The sequence below is a fragment of the Aotus nancymaae genome, unplaced genomic scaffold (genome assembly GCF_030222135.1).
Source record: "Aotus nancymaae isolate 86718 unplaced genomic scaffold, 86718_ANA_hifiasm-v0.15.2.pri h1tg000022l_1, whole genome shotgun sequence".
Classification (NCBI taxonomy): domain Eukaryota; kingdom Metazoa; phylum Chordata; class Mammalia; order Primates; family Aotidae; genus Aotus; species Aotus nancymaae.
Window position 1 is genome coordinate 759,806 of NW_026988435.1, and position 13,104 is coordinate 772,909.

The 13,104-nt window shown below is 43.5% G+C and overlaps 1 pseudogene; it reads right to left on the minus strand.

The window, feature by feature from the left end:
• Nucleotides 1-1,230: 1,230 nt before the first annotated feature.
• LOC135276378 (E3 ubiquitin-protein ligase RMND5A-like) lies at nucleotides 1,231-3,646 on the minus strand (annotated as a pseudogene).
• Between the last annotated feature and the right edge of the window lie 9,458 nt (nucleotides 3,647-13,104).

Here is a 13,104-nt window from a genome sequence, read left to right on the forward strand (position 1 = left end):
CAAACCTTATATGAAGCCTAAATGTTGTGTAGGTATATGGGGTGGAAAGATGAGCATGAGCAAACCTTGGCCTAGGGAGGAAAGGGTAAAAAACAAAAACAAAAACAAAAAAACAATACTCTAGGTTTTAATTCAAAGGAATAAATAAATAAATATATATATATAATAAACTGGTTTACACCCTTGGTCAGACTGTTGCCTGGAATTCTCTACCTTCTCTTTCACAGTCCAGAGTTTGTCTCTATTCTCTTCCTTCACTGCTTTAGCAAAAAGAGGAGGAACTTCAAAGAGCATTCCAACAGTGAGGCAGAATCATGGGGCAAAAGTCGCTATGGGGCCAGACTGAGGTTGGACCAGACAAGCACTCTGAGCTGGGCCAATCCTGACCACTGGAGAACCCACATAGCAAGCAGTAGCCATCCACATAGGCCTAGCTGCACAGTAGGCAAACAGGGCTTCCCCGCAGCACTCTTTTCCTTCACAAACAAATCCCAGCTCTCCCAGGTAAACAGTTCAGAAAAACCATCCAGGCTGGTGTAGTACTGTAAATGCTACCAGTTTCTAATTAGCACCAAATCTGTGATTGCCCTCCCTCAAACTAAGTCCATTTGTAGTTTAAAATGTGAAGTGCAACATTTCTCTTTGCTTCTGTTTTCTTCTTTTTTCATTTTCTTATGAAAGTATTCCTATTGCTATTCACTCCACGTCAGATGAAATAAAGTCACAAAATATTTGGTGATTTCCAAGTAACATTCTTCTTATAATGAAGTAACTTCATGGGCTTCAGTCAGAACTATGTCCACAGAAGTCTTTTCCATGTAGTTCATCATAGAGAGAGACTCTTACACATGGCTATTTCTGGACAGTGCATTAAATGAAGATACCTCACAAGAGAAAACATCATTATCTGTATCCATTAGATTAATATACAGATTCACAGTAATGAAATGATACACTTTGCAGAAGAGAAGCATCGAACATTATTCTATTCAAACACAAAAACAGCAATAAACATTCTGCACTACAGAAAATTTGCTAGCTTCTAACTTTAAAGATTTAAAGTGATGGGTCTGGTAACTGCGTTTTAGAACTGGAACATGCTGCTTTCCTTCCAGATACACAATGTTTGATGATGGTGCACATACATACACACATGCACAACACTGTGTCTGCAATGATATAATAGGGCCACCAAGACCGAGAGAGCAAATATCAACTTAAGAACACCGCTAACTTTAGAATTTCATTTATTAAACATACTTTTAAAACAAGCACCTATTGGCAATAAAGCAAAAAACAAACAAACAAACAAAAAAACAAATAATAGTACTCCTTCCACTCTAACAGAAGACTTCTCACACCAGCTGGTTAAACAATGAAATTTTTAACACACAGCCTGCTGGGGCTGCAGGCAGAGCTAAAATGCAGGTGTGTTGACTTCTTGGAGCTGAAGCAGAGAAAAACATCAAAAAGCAAATCTGGAATCTATCACAGTTTTCTTCCTTAAGCAAATAAAAATGCAAATTAGTTTCATAACCATCATTCATCAAACTTTTTCTGAAAACTTTTCATTTAATTATGTATACTGTAAGGCCGATTGCCTCTCCGGGAGCTCAGACATACACACCCCCCCTTTTTTCTGGAAAGCTCGGACAAGCTCAGGCATGTTCCCTTCTCCCTTTCTCGCACAGCCTGGCTTTCCCTTAAAGAACCCACTATGCAAGCAGGGTCTTGTGATTCTAGCCAATAGCAGCCAAGTCTTTCTAGCCAATAGCAGCTGACCCTTTCTAGCCAATAGCAGCCAAGTCCTGTATACAAACAAAGGCTTGTAAACTCACCCAATAGTAGCCCTGCTCTCCCACAACCAATCGAGCTCCTTCACTCCCTATAAAAACCCCTGTCTGAGAGGCGTCCGTGCGACTTCTCGGGCCCCTCCTGTTGGACTGCAAAACCTTGCCTGGGAGCCTGAATAAATTCCTTTATACTGGATCTTCTTGTGTTGGCCTCAGTTTCTTCATTTTAAACTTGGCAAGAACCCAAGAACAAACCTCACATATACATAACAGAAAATAAAACTTTTTCACAAACACACTCAAGGCTTACAATTATCAAGAAAATGACAAAAGTAAAAGCAGGAGAAATATTAAACACATGGTGGGGAGGTCAATTTCCGTTTCTGCTCTTAAAAAGTAAAAAAACACCATATAATTAAGTACAAAAACCTGCACTGAATGACAACTGCTGGTGTATTTACTTGATCGGAAATGAAGACCAAGAATATAATAAAGCCCTACGATAATATTCACTGGGAGCGCTCCCCTCAGTGTGTGCACACTAACAGGTTGGCAAAGTTTCTGGAGCATTAGCTTATAGAAACGGGAGTCCTTGGCTAGCTGCATTATATGAAATGTTCTCTTCTGAAATGCGCCCACAATTCAGTTTCACTTACAAATTGCAAACTAAAGTTATCTCTTCAGAAAAATATCTGTTCAGCATCTCCTGGGCTTTCTTCCATTGGACAGTATGGATATTTTAATTTGCTACCATTAAACATTTTATTCAGGCCATCTCTTGATATAATATGACCACAGACCAATTTCATGGGTGGATTGTTATCTGTTTGCTGATGAAGAATGGGGCAGGCAAATATAGAGGGATATAAGCACTTTTTTACCAAGGTCCACTTCAATAGGTAATTCATCTTTCTGGTTCCAAACTTCAGTGCACTGCCTTTGTTCCATCATGGCTTTGATGTTAATTAAAGCTGGCAGTGCCACACAACCTGTTGACAAACTGACACTGAGAGGGGACTCCACGGAGAGCCCCAGGAGGGCACGAGCATCCCGTGTAAAGATGTCACAGATATCAGCCTACTGGTTTGCATAAAGTAGGTGAACGTATGGTGAGTTCTCAATCCTTCGTCTCAGGTACACAGGGCTTCCCATCAAAACCTGAATGCCTTTTCGATGATTTAGGGCAAATGGCTGAAAATTTTTAGCATATTGTAATGCCTCTTGCTGATTTGTGGTGCCACCCATTAACAAGCTAATAAAATACAGTCTGTGTAGCTTAAATTCCAAGGAGCTGTTTTGAGTTATAAGCATTTCCCGGTTTGATACTGCCCACTCCAGAGCCGGTCTCAGAACTCTGACCTTTAATGCCTCTAATATTCTATTTAACTCCACAAATGGTTCTTTCTGACCTAGGTCTACAGAAAGACCAGATTCCTGACAGAGCTCCTCAGCTACATCCAGCATTCCTTGTCGAAAGAAGTGCTCCACCATCACCTCATTGAGAAGTCACTGGCTGTCTGCCTGCCAGCAGCCATCTATTCCCGCACTGCTAATGTCAGAATCAAAATTCTTATCAATGGCTTTTCCAACACGAGAAACACTGCTGTGGATGTCTTTGTGGTCGGAGGCCAATTTTTGAACGGTATCCTTTATTCTTTTACAGTACTGTGTCAAAACAAGGGAAATTGTCCCTGATAATTCAGCATCTTGGCCTGGCTCTGCAGGATCTCATGCTTGAGGCCACCGGTGTAGTCGATGAGCTCCTCCAGGCCGCGCTCGCACAGCTGCCCGTAGCCCGAGAACTTGTGCAGCACCTTCTCCAGCTCGCGCTCCACCATCACGCATTGATCCATGCAGAGGCGGCGCTCGGCTCCCCGGCCCTGCCGGGGGCCCTGCCGAGGCCGCGTTCTTCTCCTCGCCCCCTGGCGTGTCGCCGCTGCCCCCGTTCGCTTACTCCACCCGGCCCCGCGTCCCTGGACCCCGCTCATGGCGTTCGAGTGCCTGCGGCTGCGCGGCCGATTGTTTTTGTTTTCATGGAAACTGACCGATGACCCGGTTCTCCCGGGCGGCACCAAGCGCCGCCTACTGCCCCAACCCAGCACTACCTGAAGTGCCTGCAAAACCCCGGGGGCCTGGCCCCGCCCAGTCCCGCTGCACATTCCCCATCCCCTCCCCAATCCCAAGTGCCTTCATGCCCTAGGGATCCCCAAGTGCCTGCTCCTCCCCAGAGTATTAACGCTCCAAGAGTATTATTAACGCTGCCATACCTCAATCTAAACCTGTCAGGGCCCCAGCCCACTCTACCCGCCAACAGCTTCTACCAGTCCCACAGCCTCATCAGCTCTCTTTGTCGTTTTTTGATACTATCTTCCCCCACCCACAGCTACCCATGGGGGCTGCAGAGTTGTAAGCTCCAAACAGGCCATGCTCCAATAAAAATGATTCTACCTACAACCTCTTAAAAATTTTTTTTTTAAATTTTTTTGATAGAATAGTAAATTAAAATTTTCTCACATGAATAACAATATGGCTTAGCATTTTTATTGATTTATTTTAAATATGCAACTTTGGAACAAACCTGCAATCATTATTCTTGAATCAGCATTAAGGGCTGAGTATCCACAGTGCCGTCAGCTCACCGTCTGCAGGTGCGCCCGTGCTTGGTCGGGGCCGCTTCTTGACTTGCTGCTGGTCTCGGGCTGTATAGATTCTTGAAGGAGGAAAATGCTTTTCTCCTCAAATTCATCAGCTGAAAACCTGGGAAATGCACTCACAGTAAAGAGAGCTGCTGACATCTCGTTGGCACACCAGAGGAAATGGATCATAATTGATGCAGAGCTCAAATGGTGGATCCCACTGCACAGACTCCCCGACACAGCCTCTGAGCCGACGCTGGGCTTTCAGAAGATCTTGGGTTTTCACGTGCACTTGAAACACCTAATAGAAAAGTTGTGTGGAAAATGCCTTTATGTAGATGAGACTGTCCAGAAAGATAGCTGAGCAGAGTGACTGAGCATGGGAGCTGGGGCCTGAGGGCTTGGGCTCAATCCCACTTAGAGCCATGAGAACCGGGGACCATCCTGCAACCCCTCAGCCTGCAGTTCTCTGCACTGCCATCTAAACACTTTAGTAGGGCTGACTGGTTAGCATCATGAGGCCGAAGATCATTGAACAGAGTTAAAGCTTTAGAAAAAGTAGCTGATTCTTCAGTGCTCCACAATCCCTCCATCATTAAATGCCTGAGAGAAGAAGCTGCACACTTGACAGTGAGTGACCAGAGAGGGGACATGGATGCTCCAGGGCAGGGGAGGGTGGAGGTCGGCTTTTCTTCATCTGCCTGTGTGGGAGGCTTTACAGCACATGGACAGTACATGTGATCATCTCCTGTGATGCCCACATTAGCCCTGAGGGTGGGCAGAGCAGGAGCTGTGGCCTGCACTTCACAGTTGGAAGAAATTCTCTTAAAGGCATGTGACTTTCCAGTCACCACACTGCTGTGTGATGCACTTGAGGCGGAAACGTACCTGAGGCCTCGGGACCAGAGGTGTCTTCACACTCCAGACCTTCAGATCTTGCTCTAGACTCCCCCCAAACATGAACTCCCCTGACTCTCAAGACATCCTGATCCAAGGTTTCTGTGGGAGGGCTTATGTACTAGAATAGGTGCCTGAGCCCAGAAAAGAGCTTGGACACAAGACCCAGCCTCTGTCTCTTCCTTTCCATCCCAGACCCCAAACAGGATGTGGTTTACCTCAAATGAAGCCCCTTGGAAAGACAAGGGTGATTGAAAACAGGGCAATCCTTTCATAGCAGCATCACAGTCAGCTGCCATGGGCTACATGTTTCCAATGATCAGTTGGCTACAAGGGACCCCGGCAGCCAACTGACCCCTAACTGTATTAGGCTTTGTAACACCCAAAACTGTCAAATGACTGCTTTGCTTCCCTCCACTTGACCAACCCTGGGTGAGCAGCTAATACCCTTTAATACCCTAATAAGGGGCACCTGGGCTGGAGTGTCAGTGGCTTGATGAACTCAGTTTATAAAGCTTGCTGCCTGACTTAATATTGATCTGAGCCACTGTCTGTGCAGCTGGACTAAGGCCTGGCTGAGGATGGGCAGTGGCTGCAACAGCACAGAGTGGACCTTTCTTCCCGTTCATTTCTTCCAAACCAAAGGTCAGCATCTTCAGACTCCTATCTCATCCCGAGCCCTGCAGGGACAATGCACAGAGTCCCTTCTCTTAGAGGGAACCTTCCACAGCTACAGCCTGGGGAACCCACCCCAGGACTGTCCCTGAGGACCACCCAGGTCCTATTTCTAACCAAATGTCCATTCCTCTAACCTGAGGACTCTGTCTCTTCTCACCACTCTCCCCAGCAGCACCCTAAACGGTAGAGATCCTGTCCTCATCCCACCACATTTACCTCCATATCAAAACCCCAGTCTTTCCTTTACAAAACCAAAATGTGGCACATATACACCATGGAATACTGTGCATCCATAAAAAAGAGTGAGCTCATGTCCTTTGCCAGGACATAGATAAAGCTGGAAGCCATCATTCTCAGCAAACTAACACAGGAACAGAAAACCAAACACCGCATGTTCTCACTTATAAGTGGGAGTTGAACAATAAGATCACATGGACAAAGGGAGGGGAACATCACACACTGGGGCCTGTCAGGGGTAGGGGGCAAGGGGAGGGAGAGCATTAGGACAAATACTTAATGCATATGGAGCTTAAAACCTAGATGACGGGTTGATAGGTGCACCAAACCAGCATGGCACGTGTATACCTGTGTAACTAGCCTGCACATTCTGCACATGTATCCCAAAGTAAAATTAAAGAAACAAACCTCGGAATCAAGATTGCTAATGTACTGTGTGATATTTTGGAAACAGTATTTGAAAGAGTTTGACTTTTAATTCAACTTTCTTGTCATGTCTTTTACAGAATTTGCTATCATGATTTTCCCAGTTAAAAGAGAGCAGTGTGAGCGTGTTCTTGTACATACAAAATTGAAGTTACTTCTATTTAAAATATAAACTCACAGGGAGACAATAAGGATGGATGTTTGCATGATGGAAAGATATTATTTGCATTAGTTTTTAGGTGATATTTGTTTTACCTGTGGCACAGTGCACATATATGACATGTGCAGACTGCTGCCTTCTTACAAACACTGTTACCACCACCCAGATGTAAATCCTCTGGCAGTCCCTCTGCAGCTAATTTCCAGGCAGTAACCCCAGGACATACCTACTCTGATCATGATCAACACATTTTAAATTTATTTTTAAACATTGTATAAATGCAAACCTACAGTATGTACTCTTGTTTCTGGTTGAAAATTATATGTGAATATGTGAGTTTCACCCATGTTCTACATGATGAAACATTTGTCATTTTGTACTGCTGAGTCTGTATATAACATTGTAGAAAGCTGGCACAACTAGTTTACACCTCCGTGTTTTTTACATTCACTCTGCTGTTTCTCATGATGGTTGCTTGAAATAAGGCTTCTGTAAAGTCCCCCAGGTGGACACCAACATCCTTGGCTCACACATGTCTCTTGGACATAGATGGCAGGAGTGGGACTGTAGGGTCACAGGTGCTGGTGACTTTAGTACACACTAGAAAGCCATTTATCAAAATGGTTGAAACTAAGTATGTTCCCAGAGTAACATGACAGTTCAAGTTCCTCCACATCCTCACCACCCTTTGCATTTTTGTCTCTGATAACGTGCCTATTCTGGTGGGTGTAAGAGTGAGAAACTAGTTTCAATGTGTACTCTGCTAATGACTTGGCATTGAGTGCATTTTCATGTGCTGAACTTGTTGAGGTTTCTAGGATTTTGTTAAGTTACATAACCTTATGAGTTTCTGAATGGCTATTTAAGGTGCTTTGTTAGAAGAAGGATCCAACAGGCAAAATTGCAGAGGGATATGGAACAATGTAAAGATATTAGCAAGGACAATCTAGATTTCAGAAAAAAAAAAAAAATAGAAAAGACAGATAAAATGGAAATGTCACTAAAAATGGGAAAATATCACAACAAAGCAATTTAGAGAAGGCAAAATGTGGATGACTAAAAGTCACATGAACACATGTTCTGATCCACCTGAGGCATAAGAAACCCCTGTGGAGCCCAGCACATCTGTGTGTGAGGAGCTGCCTGGAAGAGCAGAGACCAAAGCAAAAGGGCTTGGGGGGAGCAGGATGGGAGTGGCAGGAGCTGCCAGAGCCCCCTCAGTGGGGAGCCAGGGAAAGGGTTTGGAGATCAGCCAGCCGGGGGCAGGGGCAGGCAAAACCTATAGGTTCCTGTGGATGCCCTAGAATTGTGCAGTTACTTCTGAGTGAGGCATGAAACCAGTGAGTGTTGAGCAGACAACTAATGTTGCAATTTAAAAAATAATGTAAAACAAATTGCCAGTCAGGCTGTGGAGCTTCAGAAGCTCTTACTCACAACTGGGATATTAACGAGGTCAGCCATCCGGCAGGACGTCCCTCAGCACATAGTAACATTAAGTGTGCACCCTCCATGCAGCTAGTCCACTGTGGTTCAGAGATGGAGGAAAATGCACAGGAGGAAGTCCTCACTGGTCACGTGGTATCAGCAGCAACCTGGCTGCTCAGCACAAGGTTTAAACTAAAATGTAGTTTACACAATGCTGACCTGTTGGAAGTAATGGAAATGGTTCATATGCACACGTGGATGAAATTAAATGTTTAAGTCTGCGTTTAAATCTTAGAAAAAATAAAAAATAAACCAGATGAGGCCTAAGGAGGAAAAATTATTTGCTTAAGAAATGGAAACACACTATGAATTCTTTAAGTATCTGTAGTGATGATTTGGAAGTCGGAGTGGAACCACATGATTTACACTTGAGTTGGTGACTCGGAGATGGAGGAAAACATGATTTGAAATGGCGATAAAGAAAAATATGAAAGAGAGGGCTTTAGATGGCTGATGATGAGAGTGTTAATAGTGTGAGTAAACTGTGCTTCTGGGTCCCAGGAAACACTGACAGAAAGTGCCACACATGCTCTGCTGACAAAGCTGGCAGGAACAAGTTACCTTCCTTTAACCCAAGCCCCCTTTATTTAGGATTCCCGGCTGCCCTGGTCCCTCTCTGACATCATGAGCAGCTTCAGAAAGGAGGATCAGGACAGCCAAGGCTCTCCACCTGAGATGTCCCGGTGTGTCAGAGGCAGGAAGGCTTTGGGGTCTGAGGGCAGTGTGGGACAGTGAGGGACACTCCTGAGATGGCCTCTCGCAGCTGGAAAATGACTCAGAGCCTCCAGGGGAGTTTGGCTGTCAGGGAGCCCACTGGGTAAGTTTGAGTGACAACACTGACATGCTAGGACACACCTTCACCTCACCAGGTCAGCTGTGAGAACTCAGGGCAGAGGGGCCCAGGAACAGGTGGGTCACAGCTCTTATTTAAATGCAGTGGCTCTTCTCCCGTGAAGGTTTTGGGAGAAGTAAGGTGGTTTCAGAAAGCTCAGGCTCCACAGCAGAGTGTCAGGAAGCAGAGTCGCATCTGAACCATACCCAGGGCTCCTGTCTTTACCCTCTTCACTCACTGGACAGAGGAGGGAGCCCTAGGGACAGGGGATCCACAGTCGACTCTGCTCCACACACCCGCCCTCCTCACTATGCTGATTCTGACCCACAGTCCCTCCCCTCTGTCCAATTTAGGGTCTGTGGCCCAGGCAGGGCTGGCTCAGCCACCCTCAGCATCCATAGGTTCTAAACAAATGCCACAGCTGTCTGCACTGAGGACAGCAGCAACACTGGCAATGTTGACAGCTGGGGCCAACATGACACATTCTTCACATATACAATACTGTGAGCATTTTCTGTCATTCTGTGCTTTGTAAGTCATTTTCTTAAAGGGGACTTTTGCTATGCCAGATAGTTTCAATGTTTTTTTCTCAAGATCAGTATTTTTGTGTCCTAAAACAACTATATATACATGTGTATGTACATATATATACAACTATGTATATACATACACATATATGTTCATATAAAAAACATTTGAATTATATCTCAAAGTTCTCTTTAAAAAATGAATGGCTTGATATTCTAGTGCTAATTAAGGGACGGCTTTATTTAAAACAGTTTCCAGTAGATTCCTTTAAAAATATTATAGCAGGGATTTCCAGATCACCCCCACTCCCACCTTTTTATAATTTTTGACTATTTTCCAGAGTCTTGAATTCAATGAGGTGAAGGTGGAAGAAAGCGTTTAGAAAGCCAGTAGGTACAGGAGAGATGGTGTCAGGTGACACAGAGTGGGGAGAAATGCTCCTTTAAATGGAAGCCTCTGGAACCCACAGAAAGCAAGGATGAGATGGGCAATCTTCCTGCAGAGGTACCAGAGAAAGGCTTTAGACCCAACACTCCTGTTCACAAACACAGACAGAGGCATCTGTTTTCTTAAAACAACTCTTTCTATATAGAAATAGAAATAATTAAAAGGGAAAACTTCTGGTTTATTTATTTGATTCAATTATTAACAAATAACTTATGAAACAAACAAAAACTGTAAAAGTGGAACTCAAATTATTGAATAATTTGGATCTGTGGCTCAGATACAGATTGAGCAAAACAGCCATAGATGATGCCCCAGCCATGGAAGATGCCCCCAGCTGTGGAGCTTTGCTGGATGTGGGGTATGGAGGTGGGTGATTATCAAGCACAGACTGAGTTGCTGCTGGGCTGTCCCCCTGGGTGGAAGAAGGCTTGCAAGGGAGGGCAGCAGGAAACAGACAAGACACGGAGGTCTCTGCCTTGTACTAGAGGCATCATGCAGCAACACAAAAGAGTCAACGGAAAATGAAAACTCAAATGCGCACTAAGGTTCAATGGAAGAGTGCCTTTCTGCCTCTCACATGTTTTGAAGCTCTTTTAAACAAACAGCATATTCAAGACTATGTCAGTACTCTAGGACCCAATCATGTTAGTGCCAGATTTAGCAATAGTTTTAAAGATGCATAATAAAAACCTGGGTCTATCCAGTCCCTTATCTGAACCCAGGCACTTTCTTCTATTGATTCAGATTTTTAAACTCTTTCAACCAATTGACAATCAGAAAATCCTGAAATCTTTCTTATGACCTGGTGCCCCTACCTTCTCCCACTTTCTGTTGTCCTGTCTTTCTAAATGGAAGAAATTTACATCTTGCATGTATTAATTGATGTCTTGTGTCTCCCTAAAACATGTAAAAGCCAAACTGTAGCCCGATCACCTTGGACATATGTACTCGGGACCTCCTGGGTCTGTGTCACCAGCATGTCCTTAACCTTGGCAAATTAAACTTCTAAATTAATTGAGACCAGTTTTAGATAACTTTTTGGTTTGCAATGTGTAATCATGGTGGGGTTTATTTTTTAGAAGAGGATACTAGGGATTTATTGTGTCAAACAGAAATAACAAAATTTGTTTATGTGATTTATGTCCCAAGAACATTTTTCCATTTATGGATTCACATGAAGGGAAATGGCTGTCACATAAATGGCGGTCACTGCAGTTCTGCTTTTTAGAATTTTCAATCCTTGAATAAAAGCTAAGTTGAACAGATAGATAGATTCAATTCTAGGCAAAACAGTCTATTGTAGTTATGTACTAAACTTTTGTTATAGTCGATGATGGAAGAATTGGAAATATTGAAATTATATTCTATAAAACAACCGGTGTTAATCACACAATAGTTCCTTCTTCAGTCCACCTTTCCTTTGTCATGCATGTGTAGTAATTGCCTATGGCGGATACCTATCTTTGTACTTGCCAGTCCATTGAGTGTAGTGTATTTCAGGAAGAGAGACATGGGCTGGATGCTGATGTGTTTTAACTCTGCACTGCAGAGCTGCAGTGAGTGTGGTGAACTAGTAACCCAATGCTTTTTTGCTGTCTTAATTGTCATTGTGTCTAATGAATGTAGCTTGCAGGATTTGATCATTTCTTGGTCTTGTGGTGATAAAGAGTTTTCAACTATCTCAAAAATATCTCATTCATCTGATTTGTTTGGGGCCAACTGCTGAGGAATGTCCCCAGCACTGAAAGGAGTTTATCAATATTTCTAAGTACTGCTTCCTAATATTCAGAAATTGCATTTGACCCTGTTGTCAGAGGCATCTGGGGCAGCTCTGTATTATTCACACCAATGGCTGTGCCATATCCTGCAGTTACATTCACTGTCGTCTGCCCTAAGCTACATGACTGCTGCAGCCATCTTGGAATTAGAGACAGTGTTTGGGATCTCCATAGACTCCTATATCTAGGACTAGCATGTGAGAGGGAATGAACCTATGGCTACCCATGATGGTAGGGTTGAGAGCCATCCTCCTCAGGGTAATAACTGCAGTTCAACAATTCATTATCAATTCAGCTTTAGAGCTATAACCCTAGGTTCATACCTTGCCTCTTTCCTTTAGGGGTTTAGAAGCATGGGCACATTCATTAGCCCTTTGGTTTCTCCAACCAAGGAGTGTGTGGATAGTAAACAATCACTGTTTAGGTAAGGTCTGTAGTGAGGATTGAATGGGTTTATTAAAATAAACTGTGTATTGTAGATCTTCAGAATGGTAAATTAGAAAAGAACTGACTTGCTTGATATCTCAAAGCTTAATATGTTCCAGAGCTGCATGCAAACCCAAGAGATAGCTCCCAAGTCAGGAGTGACACCATAATGAACAACTGCTCTGTCCAAAAATAATCATTTCAACTTAACTCTAACCTTGGGATAAAAGAATGAGATACAAGTGTCAAAAATGCTTTTGGTGACATCCTGATTCCACACAGTAGCTACTTCTGAAAAAAAGAAATATTTTAAGTGCATGTTGTCTACAAAATGAGCCAGTGACCTGATGAAAGATCAACAGATACCTGGTCAAATGGAATGAACACCAGTTTACTTGGGGAGGAGAATTATCTACCATAATGGAAGGTTCTAAGCATGTGATATCATACCCTGTATGGTTTCTTTCTCCTAAATGAAAAGTGCCTCAAACTGAGGCTGTTGCCAAGTTATGGAGATGACCGTAGCTTAGCCTTGGAAAATTGCTCTGGATAGTGTCATGGGAGACCTGATTTGTGCATTCTTTCCTTCTGAGGAGGGTAATACATTGGGTGAAAGCATATTTTTCATATCTCTGTACATAGGGAATTTTGAATAATCCACAAAATTATGTTTAAAACTGTGTATTGGTAGGTAAACTGGCCTAGACACAGATATTATCAGTACGTATTTGGGAAAACTTGTGATATGAGTAGAAGTAACATGCTCTTAAATACTGTGAAC